The sequence below is a fragment of the Musca autumnalis genome, unplaced genomic scaffold (assembly GCF_047663935.1).
Source record: "Musca autumnalis isolate F117 unplaced genomic scaffold, ASM4766393v1 scaffold_5, whole genome shotgun sequence".
Classification (NCBI taxonomy): domain Eukaryota; kingdom Metazoa; phylum Arthropoda; class Insecta; order Diptera; family Muscidae; genus Musca; species Musca autumnalis.
Window position 1 is genome coordinate 195,850,772 of NW_027412088.1, and position 19,382 is coordinate 195,870,153.

Sequence of the window (19,382 nt, forward strand, 5' to 3'; positions counted from 1 at the left end):
AGTACTCATGACTGCTAAATAATTTCCGTAATGAACTTTTAATGAACAGTTTGGACTGTTCGTAACAGAAAAAATTGTTAGTCGAGCATGGGGTCATTATTGTAAAGAGATAAACGTCCAATTAAGGTATTTTAACAGCATTCAGGTAACGAGGGTGGTATGGAAATTCATGGGAATAATAAAGGAAACAGTTGAAATTTCAGTTATTATTTTTGATTGTTGATTTATATGCGCCAAATGTTTACAAAAATGAATGTTTTTAAAAACTAAAAAAAAACGCCTTGCTACAATCCATCGCCGTTACCGTTCAATGGTCCCTACAATACTTTTTAAAGCTCACTTTGAAAAAAATCCAAAACCAATTAAACAAAAGACCACAGCAATTAAAGTACCAAAAAATTGCAAATTCTCCATAACGAACAGGAAACAAAGGAAATGAAGATGAGAGAAGACCAACAAGAGTTGGCCTTTTTTTCGTTAGGACATCCCCCCATCCAGGCATCACCAATAACAGCCGTAGTACTGCAGAGTAAGTACATATGCGCCACAAGGATGCGTGTGAATGTGCAGTTTTGGACAAACAACCTCCACCACAAGGCAGCAATTTTAATTGGCAACAACATAAACTGAATACCAGCACAACAACAACAACAAAAGGGGCAGCAGTTTATTTTTCACTAATGAATGCTAAAAGGCTTCAAGTTGGATAGATAATTGCTTTGACCGGCACCAAATCTACTGGGTGCTTAATTGGCAGGGAAGCACACACAAAAAGGGTTTGTGGGTTGTGGAGGTATTTAAAGTCAGGGGCGTAGAGGTATCTTTTAGAGATTTGGGAGGGATCAAAAGGCACAAGTCTTCTATGGGAAGACTTGAAATCTTCTATGGGAAGACTGAACGTCTTCTATGGAAAGGCTTGAAGTTTTCTATGTGAAGACTTGAAGTCTTCTATGGAAAGGCTTGAATTCTTCTATGGGAAGACTTGAAGTCTTCTATGGGAAGACTTGAAGTCTTCTATGGGAAGACTTGAAGTCTTCTATGGGAAGACTTGAAGTCTTCTATGGGAAGACTTGAAGTCTTCTATGGGAAGACTTGAAGTCTTCTATGGGAAGACTTGAAGTCTTCTATGGGAAGACTTGAAGTCTTCTATGGGAAGACTTGAAGTCTTCTATGGCAAGACTTGAAGTCTTCTATGGGAAGACTTGAAGTCTTCTATGGGAAGACTTGAAGTCTTCTAAGGGAAGACTTGAAGTCTTCTATGGGAAGACTTACGGAGAAGACCTCAGGACTTCTATGGAGAAGACCTCAGGTCCCCTATGGAGATAACCTCAGACATTCTATGAAAAATACCTCAGTTCTTTTATGACAATAACTTCAGATTTTCTATGATGAAGACCTCAAGTGTTCTATGGAGAAGACCTGAAGCCTTTTATGGAGATGTCCTCAAGTCTTTTAATGAAGAAGACCTCAAAACGTCTATGGAGAAGACCACAGGTCTTCTATGGAGAAAACCACAGGACTTCTATGGAGAATATCTCCTTTATGTAAGAGAACTCAGGTCTACAATGGAGTAGACCTCAGGTTTTATATGGTGAAGACCTCTGATCTTTTATGGAGAAAACCTCAGGTATTTTTTGAAGAAGACCTCATGTCTTTTTTGGATAAGACCTCAGCCCTCCTATCGAGAAGACCTCAGGTCTTCTATGAAGAAGGCCTCAGGTCTTCTATGAAGAAGGCCTCAGGTCTTCTATGAAGAAGACCTCAGATCTTCTATGTAGAAGACCTCAGGTCTTCAATGAAGAAGACCTCAGGTCTTCTATGGAGAGCACTTCAGGTCTGCTATTGAGAACACTTCAGGTCTTCTATTGAGAACACCTCAGGTCTTCTATGGAGAAGACCACAGGACCTCTATGGAGAAGACCACAGGTCTTCCATGAAGAAGACCAAAGGTCTTCTATGGAAAACACCTCAGGTCTTCTATGGAGAACACCAACAGTCTTCTAAGGGAAGACTTGAAGTCTTCTATGGGAAGACTTGAAGTCTTCAATGGGAAGACTTGAAGTCTTCTAAGGGAAGACTTGAAGTCTTCTATGGGAAGACTTGAAGTCTTCTATGGGAAGACTTGAAGTCTTCTAAGGGAAGACTTGAAGTCTTCTATGGGAAGACTTACGGAGAAGACCTCAGGACTTCTATGGAGAAGACCTCAGGTCCCCTATGGAGATAACCTCAGACCTTCTATGGAAAAGACCTCAGTTCTTTTATGACAAAAACTTCAGATCTTCTATGAAGAAGACCTCAAGTGTTCTATGGAGAAGACCTAAAGCCTTCTATGGAGAAGACCTCAAGTCTTCAATGAACTGAGTTCTTCTTCATTGAAGACTTGAGGTCTTGGACAAGACCGCGGGCCTACTATGGAGAAGACCACAGGTCTTCTATGGAGAAAACCACAGGACTTATATGGAGAAGACCTCAGAACGTTCTATGGAGAATATCTCCTTTATGTAAGAGAACTCAGGTCTACAATGGAGTAGACCTCAGGTTTTATATGGTGAAGACCTCAGATCTTTTATGGAGAAGACCTCAGGTATTTTTTGAAGAAGACCTCATGTCTTCTTTGGATAAGACCTCAGCCCTCCTATCGAGAAGACCTCAGGTCTTCTATGAAGAAGGCCTCAGGTCTTCTATGAAGAAGGCCTCAGGTCTTCTATGAAGAAGACCTCAGATCTTCTATGTAGAAGACCTCAGGTCTTCAATGAAGAAGACCTCAGGTCTTCTATGGAGAACACTTCGGGTCTTCTATTGAGATCACATCAGGTCTTCTATGGAGAACACTTCAGGTCTTCTATGGAGAAGACCACAGGACGTCTATGGAGAAGACCACAGGTCTTCCATGAAGAAGACCAAAGGTCTTCTATGGAAAACACCTCAGGTCTTCTATGGAGAACACCACCAGTCTTCTATGGAGAAGACCACCGGTCTTCTATGGAGAAGACCACCGGTCTGCTATGGAGAAGACCACCGGTCTTCTATGGAGAAGACCACCGGTCTTCTATAGAGAGGACCTCAGGTCTTCTATGGAGAAGACCTCAGGTCTTCTATGAAGAAGACCTCAGGTCTTCTATGAAGAAGACCTCAGATCTTCTATGGAGAAGACCTCAGGTCTTCTGTGGAGAACACGTCAGGTCTTCTATGAAGAACACCTTAGATCTTCTATGGAGAACACCTCAGGTGTTCTATGGAGAACACTTCAGGTCTTCTATGAAGAACGCTTCAGGTCTTCTATGGAGAAGACCACAGGTCCTCTGTGGAGAACACCACAGGTCTTCTATGAAGAAGACCCCAGGTCTGCTATGGAGAAGACCACCGGTCTTCCATGGAGAAGACCTCAGGTCTTCTATAGAGAAGACCTCAGGTTCTTCTACGGAGAAGACCTCAGGTCTTCTATGGAGAAGACTTCTAGTCTTCTATGGAGAAGACTTCAGGTCTTCTATGGAGAAGACTTCAGGTCTTCTATGGAGAAGACCTCAGGTCTTTTATGGAGAAGACCTCAGGTCTTTTATGGAGAAGACCTCAGGTCTTTTATGGAGAAGACCTCAGGTCTTTTATGGAGAAGACCTCAGTTCTTCTACGGAGAAGACCCCAAATCTTCTATGGAGAAGGCCACAGGTTTTCTATGGAGAAGACCTAAGGTCTTCTACGGAGTAGACTTCAGGTCTTCTATGGAGAGACCTCAGGTCTTCTATGGAGAAGACCTCTGAGCTTCTATGGAAAAGTCCTCAAGGCTTCTATGGAAATGTCCTCAGGTTCCCTATGGAGAAGACCTCAGTGCTTCTATAGAAAAGTCCTCAGGTCACCTATTGAGAAGACCTCAGGTCTGCTATAGAGAAGACCTCAGGTACCCTAAGGAGAAGACCTTAGGTCCGCTTTGGAGAAGACCACAAATCTTCAATGAAGAAAACCTCAGATCTTCTATGGAGAACACGTCAGGGGTTCTATGAAGAACACCTTAGATCTTCTATGGAGAACACCTCAGGTGTTCTATGGAGAACACTTCAGGTCTTCTATGGAGAACACTTCAGGTCCTCTGTGGAGAACACCACAGGTCTTCTATGAAGAAGACCCCAGGTCTGCTATGGAGAAGACCACCGGTCTTCCATGGAGAAGACCTCAGGTCTTCTATAGAGAAGACCTCAGGTCTTCTATAGAGAAGACCTCAGGTTCTTCTACGGAGAAGACCTCAGGTCTTCTATGGAGAAGACCTCAGGTCTTTTATGGAGAAGACCCCAGGTCTTCTTTGAAGAAGACCTCAGGTCTTCTTTGGAGAAGTCCTCAGGTCTTCTTTGGAGAAGACCTCAGGTGGCTATCGAGAAGAAATTAGGAAGTCTTCTATGGAGAAGACCTTAGGTTTTCTATGGAGAAGACCTCTGGTCTTCTATGTAAAAGACCTCAGGTATTCTATGGAGAAGACCTCAGGTATTCTATGGATATTCTGGGGTCTGCTTCATAGAAGACCCGAGGCTTCTATGAAGCAGACCCCAGGTCTTCTATGAGGAAGACCCCAGGTCTTTTGTGAAGAAGAGCCCAGGTGTTCTTTGAAGAAGATCCCAGGTCTTCTATGAAGAAGACCCCTGGTCTGCTATGAAGAAGTCCCCAGATCTTCTATGGAGAAGACCTCAAGTCTTCTATGGGGTAGACCTCAGGACTTCTATTTAGAAAACCACTGGTCTGCAATGGAGAAGACTTCAAGTTTTCAAGAACTTTGGAGAAGACCTCAGCTCGTCTATCAGGTCTTCAGGTCTTCCATGAAGAAGACCTCAGGTCTTCTATGAAGAAGACCTCAGGTCATTTATGGAGAAGACCTCAGGTTTTCTTCTAGGAAGAAGACCTCAAAACATCAATTGAGAAGAGCCCAGGTCTTAAAATTCTTTATTGGAAGATTTAAATTGTTCCATGGGAAGATTTCAGGTCGTCACCCTGAAGACTTCTTGCCCCATTACTAACAAAATTACAACGCTTCTGAACTGTCCTATCCATTATTCCCATAGTACGTTTAATTCCTTTCACTCTTGCTCTCTCCAATAAGAACAACAACAACAACAACATCATCTGTGTTTTTGTTAGCCCACAACATTGTCCTTCGTTTGACTCTGTTTGTTATTGCCTGGTTGTTGCCTGTCGGTGCTTTAGTAGTTGTTCTTTCTTTCTGTGGTAGTTATTGACGCTGCTGTTGTTGTTGTTGTTCCATTTTAAATTAATTAACAAACCCGAAAACAATGTACAACAATAATAACAACAACAAGAGATTCGACAACAAACAAACAAACCAGCCATCCAATTTTGAAGGGGTTAAAATAAGCAATTAGTTGGCATTTCGAATAGGCGCCCAGATCTGCCAGACACAGAAGTTGAACAGCAGAGCAGAGCCGACAAAAATTGTAGTATGTTGTGGTGGACGAGGGCGGATGTGGGACAGTCCGGGAGACGGAGATAGCCAGAAAGTCAGACCGTCCGACAGTCGGACGGATGTTTAGTGCACTAGTTTGCCGTTGAGAATGCCAGGAGTAGGGGGAGTAGGATTTTTGTTTGTTTGGTTTATAATTTTTTATCGGTTTTGTGTGTTATTTTTTTCGGGGAGGCCTGATAAAGTTGCTGGTGTTCATTCCAAAACACATTTATTTAATTAGAAATACACAACAAACAATAATAACAACAAGAACAACAACATACGTTGTCGTCATCATTTGCCATCATCAGAATACTGTAGCCTGCATTGCAGTCAGCCAGTCAGTCGTATTCACTCGCTTAACATACCATGAATGAATTCAACGCCACCAAAAAGTGTAGTGACGTTGACTGTTTTAGTTTGGTAGGGTGAGAAAGGGGGAGCAAACATATAGCCTCCTTCATTCATTTACCTTAACTTTGCGCAGGTATGCATCTGCGCCGCTTCGTTTAACTCCAATGGCCAGTCAGTTAGTCAGTCACCATCATCAAGTCTAATATTTATGTGCCAACTTCAGTCGTCCTACAAAGTTCGCCAGCTATGGATAAACATCAGCATCAAGTTGGAAAATAAAAACCAATTCCAATTAATTTTAGTCTGCTTTGAGATGTTCAACTGTTTGGAATAAAATTTGAATGCAATCATAAATTACGTCATGGATGTGTTGCTTAATTGGTTGGATATACATATTTGGAAATACTCTACGAATATTTGCTGCGGTTGTCCTCGAATGTTTATCTGTAAAGATTGTGAATGATTTTCATTCAAAAAATACAAAAAAAAAAAGCACAAAAATATTTCAAATTCAGAGAACAAAGTGGGAAGATGCATCAGTCATTCCGGGTGTGAAGAAAAACAACCTCAGTAACAATTTTGAAAAGTGCGACGTTATAGCGGGTTTGAAATATAAATCATAACTATGTATCTAGAGAAACATAAAATTTTTCCATAATAAATGATTGAAGAAAAAATAAGATTTTCTCCTTAAGCCAAGTAAAAACGGTTCTAAGTTCGGCCGGGTCAAACTTTTTATACCCTTCACCTTAAGTTATATAGAAACCAGATTTAATTAATTTCGTTTGAATAAGTCGTTAAGTTCGGCAGGACCGAACTTTGTATACCCTCCACCATAAATTATTCTTAAGTAAAATGGAATAATAAGTTTCCTTACCTGTCCACAATTTTAAGTGTAACATTTTTTCAACCACGGTTTCCCCAAATGACTAAATGATCTAATTTAATATATTGGGGCTATATCAAAGTATGTACCTATCTTCACAATTTTTGGTTGGTGGAAAATTACGGGTAGTTCCATCAAATAATGTAGCTAAGACCATCAAAATAGCAAAAATCGGGAGGTACCGTTATGCGAGGGCTATAGCAAAACGTGGACCCATGTTGACGATGTTTAGTGAAGAAGTTTCGCGAGCACTGAGAACAATAAATGTCAAATTATAGCTAATTCGGTTAAAAAATTTAACTAGAATTCTCAAAATATCGAAAATTGGCCACAATGGTATTTTCGTAGGTTTAACCATTTTTGAGATAAAGAAGTTTAAATTGGGACAATGTATAAAACAATGTCATGCTGGGTGCACCTTAACTAACTTTGAATGAAAACCGCTTACACCTGGGAAGTTTTCACTGATTCTGAAACAGCAATGTTCATAGATGTGAAAAATCCAAAAACAAAACAAAAATCGCTGGAGTGATTTTTAAATAAATCGCGGTAAAAGTTCACATTTTTAGGTTTATTTTAGGTTTTCGTGATTTTGGAAACCGCAAGTACTATCGAAATGGGTTTTACCATTTTTGAGATATATAAGTTTAAGATGGGAAATTGCAGTCATGACCTTGTTTTTTAAGGAGACGATACAGTCAGTAAATTGTCAAAATTTGAACTTATATATCTCAAAAATTTTAATACCTACGAAAACGTCATAAAGGACAATCTTCTATAGAATTTTCTCTGCTACAAACACTTTCCCATTTCGATAGGTCTTGCGGTTTCTTAGCAAAATCGTAAAAAACTAAAAAAAACCCTAAACATCACTTCGGCAATTTTTTTGCTTTTTTAATTTTTCTCATTGTAGAGCCAGAAACCGCAAAAACTTCCCAGGTGTAAGCACCTTTCATTTAAATTTAGTTAAGGCGCACCGTGTTATATGGGGGCTATACCAATACATTAACCTATGTTGAAAATTTTTGGTGGAGAAGTATTGTGACCACTGAGAACCTGAAATATCAAATTACAGCTAGTTCGGTTAAAAATTATAGCTAAAACCCTCAAAATATCGAAAATCGGGAGGTATCGTTATATGGGGGCTATACCAAAACGTGGGCCAATGTATCCCATCTTCGAACTTGACCTGCGATTGGCAAAAATAATGTCTGGTGCAAAAAAAGCGTCCTAGCTCCATTATTGTGGACGCTAGAATGATTACTACAGACGGACATGGCTATATCAACTCCACTTTTATCCTGATCAAGAATATATATGAGGAAAAAAATTTTTAGTTTTCCATCGAAAAAAATTGAAAAAATTGATCTAAGTTCAGACCAAAAACACATGTATACGACACATTTCAGCCCTGTAGCCCTGTAGACGGACAGACGGACGGGACTAAATCGACTTAGAATTTTACGCTGATCAAGAATATATATTAGGCCGGGGCGATTTGAAAACCTTAATGAGCCCTTCGCGTTTCTAATTCCTGGGATTGAACTGTGCAAAAAAGTCCACTGGACCATATATCTACCGTGAAAATCGAGCCTCCCGATTTTGACTTTAAGTTTTTTATTGACGTTTCTTGGATATTTTGGCATATAACAGCCAAACCATTGAGATTTTCGATCCAACACAAATACAAAAATTGTAGCCAAGACAGTAATTAAGAACTCTCTAATCGCGAAAGCATTGGAACGCTACTTCAGGCAGTTTTGGCCTTGAGAAGATGCAAAGTTTTCGAAAAATGTCGATAAATGACACTGTGCTACAAAAGTTGACCAGAAAAATATTCAAGTGTTCTGATGCAAAACTATATCGTGTTCGTTGGGGTCACTTCGCTTTATTTTTTTATAACGGTAAAAGTAGTGAAAATCTGGGTTTCTTACATTTTCAAATTTAAACGGACATATCTTTTTTTTTTTTCTACAACGAATTTCTAGTGATCCTTCTTCCTTTTAAAGGGATGAATAATATCTTTAGAACATGTTATTATTTGTTTAAATCGGTTAACAAATGGCTAAGTTATAGTGGTTAAGTCTGAAAACCATCTCAAAAAAACTACCCAGCAAAATGTTCGATGCCAAAGATGACATTCAATCATGGGTGTAAGTGATCTAGCATGTCATCTTTTTAGCATCTTCATCGATGAATTTTATATGAGCGTGGACCCCAAAAGATGACGTTCTTTTCTGGATCCTAAGCATGTCATTTTAACCAATGCGTTGACATGTCATTTCCACCAATGCTTTGGCATGTCATTTCCACCAATGATTTGACATGTCATTTTCACCAATGCTTTGACACGTCATTTTCACCCATGCTTTGACATGTCATTTTAACCAACCCCTTGGCATGAAATTTTCATGTATTGTTTGGAAAATGGAAATGCTGTATTGAAATATGGTTTTCATGAAAAACAAAACTCTTTATTAATTCAAACGAATTCATGAAATAACTATAAATAATTTATCAGTTTAGTTTTTCAAAAGTTTACATCCAAAATTGCAATGTAATCACCACCGCTGCAACGCAAAAGATTACTTCCTCCGTTCTCCGCAACTGATTTTCTTTCATCTTACAAAAGGTTTTTTCAATTATCTTCCCATCACCAGTTCAGATTTCAACATGGACTCCAAATGCACTCCTTTAAGTATTTTTATTTCGTAAATTACTTTTATTTTATAATTTTGTTATTTTATAACAACATTTTGGTAATTTATACTCTTTTGTTTAGTGACGGAAATATGTAGGGATCTACAACCCGGCTTGCTTTAGGGATCTCTAAGAACAAAATGTAACGAACGGGGAGGAGAGACTTTTTATGGAAAATACCATTTATGCTTAATTAATTTATTTTTAATTGTTTCTTTCCAAAAGTAGTTTCTTCTTTATTTTCAGATTCTTCTTCCTTTTCGTTTCGGACTTTTTTTTCAAATTCCAAGAAGCGAGATTTGATTGATTTCATTCTATGTCAGATTTAGAACAGACAAGGGAACTTTTAAAATAGCAATGTGTGCAGTCCGATTCTATTTTTAGCTCGATGGTTGGGACTTCATATAATACCAATTGTTTAGAAGTTTTAGTTGTTTGATATGCAGGAAATGTAAGACAACATCACGACATTTCTAACAACTTTGGTCTGTTCCAGAAACTGCAAGAATCTACTTATTTTTACTACGGTAATAATTTTTCCTTTATGTTATCGGAAAAAATAGTAAAAATTAGTAGATTTTTGCAGTACTGGAACATACCAAAATGAAAATAAACAGGTGTGTAAATAAAAACACAAACATCATCTCTATTGGATCGATGGAATGGGTACAAATGCTGATGAAAAGATCGGATCTTTCACGACTTCCTTTGCATTGGTTCAAATCCTAATGAAAAGATCGGATCTTCCACGACTTCCTTTGAACCAATGCAAAAGATGACATGAAATCACGTCATCGCAAAGAACCCCTTCCGTCAAATTTTGCTGGGTATAACTGATTTTCTCATAATGTTGAAAATAATTATTGAACAAAACAAAATAACATTATATTTTTGAAAATTATGAGAAATTCAGTTATAGTTTTTTGAGGGGGTTTTCAGACCTTAACCACTATAACTTAGCCACTTGTTCTAAAGATATTATTCACCCCTTTAAAAGGAAGAAGAATCACTAGAAATCCGTTGTGAAAAAAGAAGATATGTCCGTTTAAATTTGAAAATGTAAGAAACCCAGATTTTCACTACTTTTACCGTTATAAAAAAATAAAACGAAGTGACCCCAACGAACTAAAGGCATTGTCTTTTATCAGTTTTGATTTTTTGATGGACTTTTCTTGGTCAGATGAATTTTATGACAATAAAACGAGTTTTATTTCATTTTTTGCTCGACGTTTCGCCGGCTTTTTTCCAGCTTCTTCAAGAGATTTTTTATTATTGAAATTTTTATTTACTTTTCATAACTATTCATTCTTATTAATATTAAAAACTGGACTCCACAACACATAATTAATATAATAAAATAAATAATCAAAAAAAATATAAATAAATCACAGTAAATTAAAGCTAAATCACAGATGGTATTGTCGTTGTCCATGGATCCCAACACGATATAATTTTGCATCAGAACACTTTAATATTTTTCTGGACAACTTTCGCGATGTATTAGAGAGTTCTTAATTACTGTCTTGGCTACAATTTTTGTATTTGTATTGGATCGAAAATCTCAATGGTTTGGCTGTTATATGCAAAAATATCCAAAAAACGTCAATAAAAAACTTAAAGTCAAAATCGGGAGGCTCGATTTTCACGGTAGATATATGGTCCAGTGAACTTTTTTGCTCAGTTCAATCCCAGGAATCAGAAACGCGAAGGGCTCATTAAGGTTTTTTTCCTTCCACACAAATCGCCCCACCCTAATATATATACTTTATACGGTCGCAAATGATTATTTCGATGAGTTACAAACGGAATGACAAACTTAAAATACCCTCCATATTATGGTTCTGTTCTCTGTTTAGCGGTTCACATATTATAGCAAAAACAAAAAATATATTGAGCAAATTTAAAAAAACGTTTGTAAGAAAAGAATATTTTTTCAAATTTATTTTGTGAGTTAGTTGAAGAAAATATAGGAAAACTAGGCCGTAGTTATTCATGTATTTTAAGTAAAATTCACGCGAAATCGCATATTTATCATTGTAATCACTTCTCGAATGCACGCTAACATCTTGAGAAAGATAGGGAAGATGTTCATACGAGTATAAATTGTGAGTACCTTTCAATGGGGAATGATTTTGAAGGAAAACTGTATCGGGTAATATATGTACATTTTGATATGCGTGTAAATCCCGAAATCCTCAAAATCACTTGATGCGCATGCGATTTCCCGATACAACGAATTGTTTTCTTTTATTTGTAAACATTTACCAAGATTTACTTTGACGGCGGCGATGTAGCATCGTCTGCAGTTTAGTGTTCAAAAAATTAGGTCTGTTCGTTTACTCAACAATTTTGTACGATTGGTACAAGTCCAGTAACTTCTTGTAAACGACTAAGGTATTTTGCATTGTACTGTAAAGTAGACGAATAACTTCCAGTAACAATTTGTACACATTTTGAGTAAACGAACACACATATTAGCTGTGTTCCTTTACTTACCTGAGGTTACCATTTTTCCCATTTGTTACCATTTTTAACCAGCAAAGCGTTCCTTAACCCCGAAAAGTGGCAAAACTGGAAGCAATTTTTAAGAGAGTGAGAGTGGAGAGAGAACGAAAATGGCTTTCTCTTCTACCACAGGCTACCAGCAAAATTTCTGCAGGTAAAAAATGGCAGAACTGATTTTTCGACTTTTGTTTGACGATTATTTCACAAATAGACGATAAACAGAAGAAAAAGACGAACGCTGACAAAGCTTAATTAAAAACTGTGAAATCAAAGACGAAAATTGATTTTTTTTATGTTTCTTTTTGACATTGCTGCCAGATATACCATTTTTCCGTTCCTTTACTTTTCTGGTAAAAATGTTCATGAGAGAACAATTTTGAGTAACTTTGACACTTTTACCACCCTTACCATTAAAAAAGTAAAGGAACAAAGCTATTGTATAACGCTAAAGTGCACACATTTCTTATGCGCATCCGATTTCACTATCAACAGTGAAAGAATACATGGATCTAAAGCTATTTTAATAAAATCCATCAAGAACCGTAGATGTAGCATCACGCAGTATTTTTGGGATAAATCGGATACAGCTTCCATACCGCTTAACGTTTTAAACCTATGTTTCCGCAAAAACGGTTTCTTAACTGAAAAGGAAACTGAAAGAAAACGCGAATTAATCCGCGATATTTTCAGAAATATTTTTCGTAAATTTTCAATTTTTGCAGTAGCCGTTTGGCTATGTTTATTCATTTACGCGGTCACAACTTCCACGCAAATTAAATTTTTTTGCTACATTTTTGAGCTTTGTTCAAAAACACTTAATTTGATCCAGTAATAGTCATAGTTACTGGTAAACTACAACAGTTCGCGTATTTTAATAGTACAAACCTTGGCTTCATGGAAACTAAATTTTTTGTCCTTTACCCATATACTTTATAGGGTCACAAGATATTACTTCAATGTGTTACAAACAAAACAAACTTAATATACCCTCCATACTATGGTGGTGTTTATAAAAATCGGACACTGAATACCAAATGTTAACTGTTTCGGTACAAGATTCTCGTTTCCATAGAACGGTATGGGTGCTTTATCAAAAATTCCCAAAATCATCAGGCACCCTTCTTTGGGGACACACATATTTAATACACGCAACGTAAGCTGGATGATATACATATTTCCGTTGGATACATCAAAATATGAACCGATATAGCGCATGTTCAATACCAAACATCATAGGAATAATAGATTTAGTCCACATTTTAACCCCGTAATATTTTGCCCAAGCTTATATCAAGTTCGAAGATGAGTAATATTGGTCCACTTATTCAGGTACATCCCACATCAAATTTCAAGATTCTTAACAATAGTGGAGTTTTAGCACCTGTATCCGAATCGGCCGAAACTTTGCACATAATAAAATGTTATCCAAAATTACAGTCAAAATTGTCCATTGTTGGATAACATTCCTTACAAACCTTCAAAATGTTCGCTTAAAAACAGCTTAAGGACTGTTAGAGGATCGTCTGGCAACTTTTACACGATGAACTTCTTATGGTCGCTTAAAAAACTCAACAGTGGCCAACTAAAATGGCTAGTGGGCACGATAACTATCAAAAAGCATAGCTGAAATCCGTCTAACCTTTGCTCATCGTAAAATTTCTTTCAAACATAAGGAGGTCAATATCGAACAACACCTTTGGGCACTTTCCACAAAAAAGATCTACATTTTCATTTAGGTGCAGTTTAAGGTCTGTTTGTGGAAATTGGTCTAACCTTTAAACATCGGCCCCGAAATGTCCCAATATCCATATAACTCCTTCAAGCACTTCTCGCACTAAAATTCAGGTGCTTTGCAGAAAATCATATGCTTCCTAATATTATAGCATTAGGTCTTTTTCGTAGAAGAGCTTTAGATTTTCTTTGCAGAAGACCTTTAGGTTATGTTCATAGAAGAACTTTACGTCTTCTTCATAGAATAGCTTTAGATCTTCTCAATAGAACTGCTTTAAGTCTTCTTCACAGAAGATCTTTAGGCCTTCTTATAGAAGTAGATAAGGCCTTCTTCATAGAAGAGCACTAGATCTTCTTTAGGTATTCTTCTTAGAAAAATTTTCTTCATTCAAGGATTTGGAAGCCACAAGGCAAAACTACTTACTTTACCCAGTACTAAGTAATGAGTACGTTAACACAGAGCGCTCTGTGTGTTTGTCGGCAAACAAGTAGCAAATTTATGAAGAGTTGATGTTGCACATATAAGTGTGATGCACAGTGTGTAGTGTGCTTGGCTACAAATCAAAAGTTCGTATGTACAAATCCAGCAAAGAGCAACAAATGTGGAGTGTGTTTTATTTGAACACATATTCACCTCAGTTGTTCTAAAAATAGAACGTATGTTTTAAGCTTATTTTTCAACCTCTAGTGGCAGAGACTAACTACATAGTTATTCAGCGCGACATGCGCTTCTTAAAATAATGGGTTAGTTGGGTGATTTGTAAGTAGTTACGACTACCAAAAATTACTATGAGAAGCCATTATTGGGTAATAACATTTTTTGTTGAGTATTCATCAAAAATTTAAGCCTTTAGTATGCAAGAGCTTAATATAAAAATTCTCTATACGTTTTACCATTCTATAGAAAGGGGCTGTTTTCATTGGGGAGACTGCTCCCCTAAGTAGTAGTAAAGTTGCACTAAATATCTTAATTAACCATTGTACGACAAAATGTTAATTTCTCATAGTAGAAAGTATTGTTTTCTTTTCCAACAAAAACAAAATAGAACCTCCCTTTCCATAGAAGAAAAAATGTTCACTTTTACATAGAATATAGCAATGTAATTGACCAGCAGCGCAACGAAGTGCAATACCAGTCTATGTTTTTCCCCATTGAAGACTAGCAGGTATTGCTTCCCTTAGGAGACATGCATGTCACCCTTCCATTGACGACAAACAGCCATTTTTCTCATGGGAAACAACAATGTTTTCATGTAGGGTCAGCTTTCGAAAAGCATGATCAGAAAACTTTTATTTCCATAGAAGATAACAAGTTATTTTAAGGGTTTCTTTTCCCTAATAGACAGCCAAACATTTTCCAAAACTCCATCGTAACTCGTATAGTCAAATTAATGGTTCTGTTTCGTAAAAATCCGTTGTAGGTTATTTATTATCATTATTACATATTTATTACATACATGTTCCGCCTAATAGTATACTAACGAATTAATATTTGTCATTAAAGATGCATGAACAAAAGTATAGATGGTGTTATGCACTTATAATTACCAACCAAAAAGTTTGCATCCGTGTTTTAATCACTATTAATTTTTTTATTTTACAACAACATTTTAGAAATTTATGCACTAATTTTTGTCTTTGGAAAAAAATTTAGCGCTGCTTACAGGGACCTTAAAACTGTAGGGATCTCTAAGTAAATGCTTATAAAATATGACTGCATCGAAATATTCAGTGAAATTCTGACTCCACGCTGCACAACTTCCAACAGTTTTTGTGCTCGAATTAAAGAAATATTCCGCCTAAAAGTATTCTAATGAATTTATATTTGTCAGTAAAGTGGCTCGAATGTGAAATATAGATATCCTTATTGCATTCCTTTATACTTATTTTTAATAATTTCTATATAAGATAGGCTTTGGCTCGATCTATTTGTAAAATTGAACGACTTCCATTTAGCCGTGGTGTTTCATATAAATATTAAGTTTATGACTTTTTGACCTTTTTTCTCAAAATTGATTTTCTGTAGAAGGAATGAATGAACTTTGGCCTATTAATGACTAAAATAACATTTATTTTATTTAAGAATTAAAAAAGGTCACGCACAAAGCACTTAGTTACTATGAAATGAAAAAAAAAAAAAATTGAACCAAATTATTTCCTGTTACACGAATTAATGACCTTTTGCCTATTATTGACAATATTAACTTTTATTTCAGGTCCCGCACAAACCACTTTTAATTGACATGACATATGAAGGAAAATTATATATGATATAAAATGATATACATGTAAGGTTATGCCACTTTTGTTATGTCGTAAGCCTTAAAGCTCATTTTCGGTTATATATCTGCTTATAGTAAATTCAAAAGTTGGAAAAAAAGCTCATATACAAAAAAATGTCAAATGACTTTGTGCTTGATATTTTTAATCGAATCATCTTATAATTAAGATTTTATCTAATCTTTGGTATATAAATATGACACAGGGATATGAGGTTGTAAAAAAGTTATAACCTTATGATCCGATGGTCAGACGACCTTCGTAGTACGCTATGTATTATATAAATATTCCGCCTAAAAGTATACTAATAAATTTATAATTCTCTGTAACACTTGCCTGATCGATGGCGTTATTTAATTTATAATCATTTTATAATTTTTTCTTTGAAGATTTTCCAAAAAATTTTTTTCATTATGTCGTGGTATGAATCTGACATGAATGTACTACAATATGTATGATGAAATTTTATCAAAATGGCTAGATCGTCACAGATCGTAAGTGATCGTTTGATGGATTTCAGAACATTACAGCAGCAGATCATATGTTAAGGTTTAACAGGATTTCATAAAATTTATTTTTAAGAAATCTTTTTTTTTCTAAAAATATATTTCTACAGTAATTTAAACAAATATGTACGTACATACAAACAAATGCCGGTAGTTAATTGTGGAGTAAAATTCATTGACTGCACACAGCAAAAGTAATAACAGCATTCATAGATTGGGGTGTGTACTTGAAATTAACACCCGCATCTTTTTGGATCCGTAAATTGAATGAACAATTTAATTCGGTGATATAGAAAAATTTGTTGTAATATGCTGAAATCCTGATAAAATGATATTTAGTTGCGAAACTACGTTTAAAATGAATATGATAAGTTTGTTCCCTAAAAATAAATAAATAAAATGAAGATCATGCTATTTATCTTGCCATCTCATAAAAAATATTCATACCCCTTCCCAATGATATTTTTTTCTATTCAATAAAAAGAAGTGGATCAATTCGAGCTGCTTAAAAATACAATGTATCAATATCAGTCGAAAACATTTTCACTTTTTCTCGTTAATAGTTGTTATAGTTGTTATTCTCGTTATAGTTGATCTTTATTTGAAGATCATAAAAAGATCGTCCATGAAATTTTAACAGAAATTCATAATATTGACAAAAAAAAACCTTCCCAATTTATCATTTCTAACGTTTACAAACTAAGCAAACAGAAAAACAAATGCTGGTATTAATTTAAAGGGTTATTTGCTTTGGCAGCAAATACAATAATTCGAAACTGAATTGCATGTGATATGTGGGCCTTTTTGTTTCAATGAAGCGTTTCGTTAAACGCTAATTGGGCACATTTTATTTACTATTGTTCTGAAATCCTATTAAAATGATGTTTGCTATGGAAATAAATTGTTTTTGGTATAATAGAATAAGAAGACATAGCTTCTCTCTCCTTCTTCCAATGACCAATTATGTTAGAATATTTTTTAGGTGATGTGTAATGGCGGCATTTTAGTAAATTTCTGATAAAAGTTTCTTTTCCTTTCAAAATAACCAGATAAATAACGCGCAGGGGAATATTTGATCAAAATTTTCTAAGGAGTCGACATTGTTCGGTCATATGTTGCGATCGTTTTTAAAGATCATTACCTACATATTTTTAGAAGATCGCGTATTCAATTTTATTTATCAGGGATCCATGATTTTGTTGAATAACCCAAAAAATACTCCCACTTAAAAAAATATATTACGAACTAAGAAAACAGAATAAAATGCGGGTAGCTAATTGGCAGCAGATAGGAGTACATACACATAAATAGGTATTTATATTTGTTTTCAGAAATGCACAAAATGCTGGCACTTTTTTGTTGCCGCAGCAGTAATATTTTAAAATAAATAATTTAATTTCTGAAATCCTAGTAAAATGATATTTGTTGTAGAAATAAAGAATATTTATTATATTTCTTATCCATTATATCCAACTACTCTTTTAAGAAGATCATGAACAAGGACACCAAGGGGAAATGCATAATAACTTTGTGGTTTATGAGAGCGAAATTCCCATAGCCAATGTTGAAATGAAATTAAAACCACTTCGTCAACAAAAAGCCTCTTGCTGATCACACCATTGTGATATTCTACATACACTTCGAGTTACAAAATAAGTAGCCATGAACACGGATCTTATTTGGAACAGGCTAACATGAAAAAAAAATTGAAAATGTTTTTAAATTTTTTGTATTTTATGTGGATATTTATAATAGACCCGCATTTGTTTGCATTATTTTATGTAATTAAAAATGCTTTGAATTTGTGTGTCCCACACGCATTCATTATTGCATTAGTTACTGGAAATGAGTAATATTTCTAATTAATTATGGTCCCCCAATGAAACGATATTCCAATGTTTTGTTACATTGGACTCCATTTTGTTTGGCTGGATGATTCAGGGGCAACAATCATTAGTAACTAGAGAAAGAGGGAGAGAGTGAACCTTTAAATTTGTTTGTAATTTCGTAAGTAGTAGGTATTTGTGGTCTCCTGCAATTTTTAGCCTCGATCTCGTATTGTCTGTTATGAGCAACATTTTCGTATTCCATGTTAAATAATAAATATCATTTTAATAGGAAATCAGCATTTAAAATTTAAGCGTAATTGATTCTTTTTCATAACCCGAATATTTTGAAAACATTTGAGTAAGATAGCACAGCTTTTCTCATTCTCCCAGGACAAATTGTAGACCCGCATTTTGTTTAAATTGCATTTTGTCAACTGTTAAATAAATATTTATTGTGATATTTATTTGAGTCCCTGATAACATTTTTGGTATGCGATCACTCCGAAACAATCATCCCAAGGGAACAGGATTTCGGTAGATTCTCTCTCCCATCATCGAGAATATCATTGTCGACCAAGATTGGGAAGTTCGCAGGTACTTAATCTAAACAATTTTATACAATCGGATTGTACGTTGTAATAGCAATTTTTATAACTAACATAATCCTCGGGAGGTTCTTCCACCTATCCACTCTATGTTCCGCATATCATCCACGTTTCGATTTTATTGGAAAATCCTTGAAGGAGGTACACACATAGTATTTACGTATTATGTAAATACAGGCAAGGCATGAGGAACTTGTCCCTGACAAGCTATAAGAAATGTTTCAGCTAATATTATGCATTAAATCTGTCCACTAAGCTGAAGTAAATGCTCAAACGAAACGTGATAAAGAACTCGTTGCCAAGTTTTATAGACACTCAGGTTTTTTGGCCAAAAGGTCTTGTTAAAGAAGAAAATAAGGTCTTATATGAGATCTTCTTATGGAGGACAAAAATTTTACTTTTAGAAGATCACTTTATTTCTTTAGACTTAAGAAAGTCTATGGGCAAATTCCCTTACAGACTGCGATATTTGTCATCTCATAAAAGATTAAGGCAAGAAAGTGGATAACTTTCTATGAAAGAGATCCTTTTTCATTGAAGGCC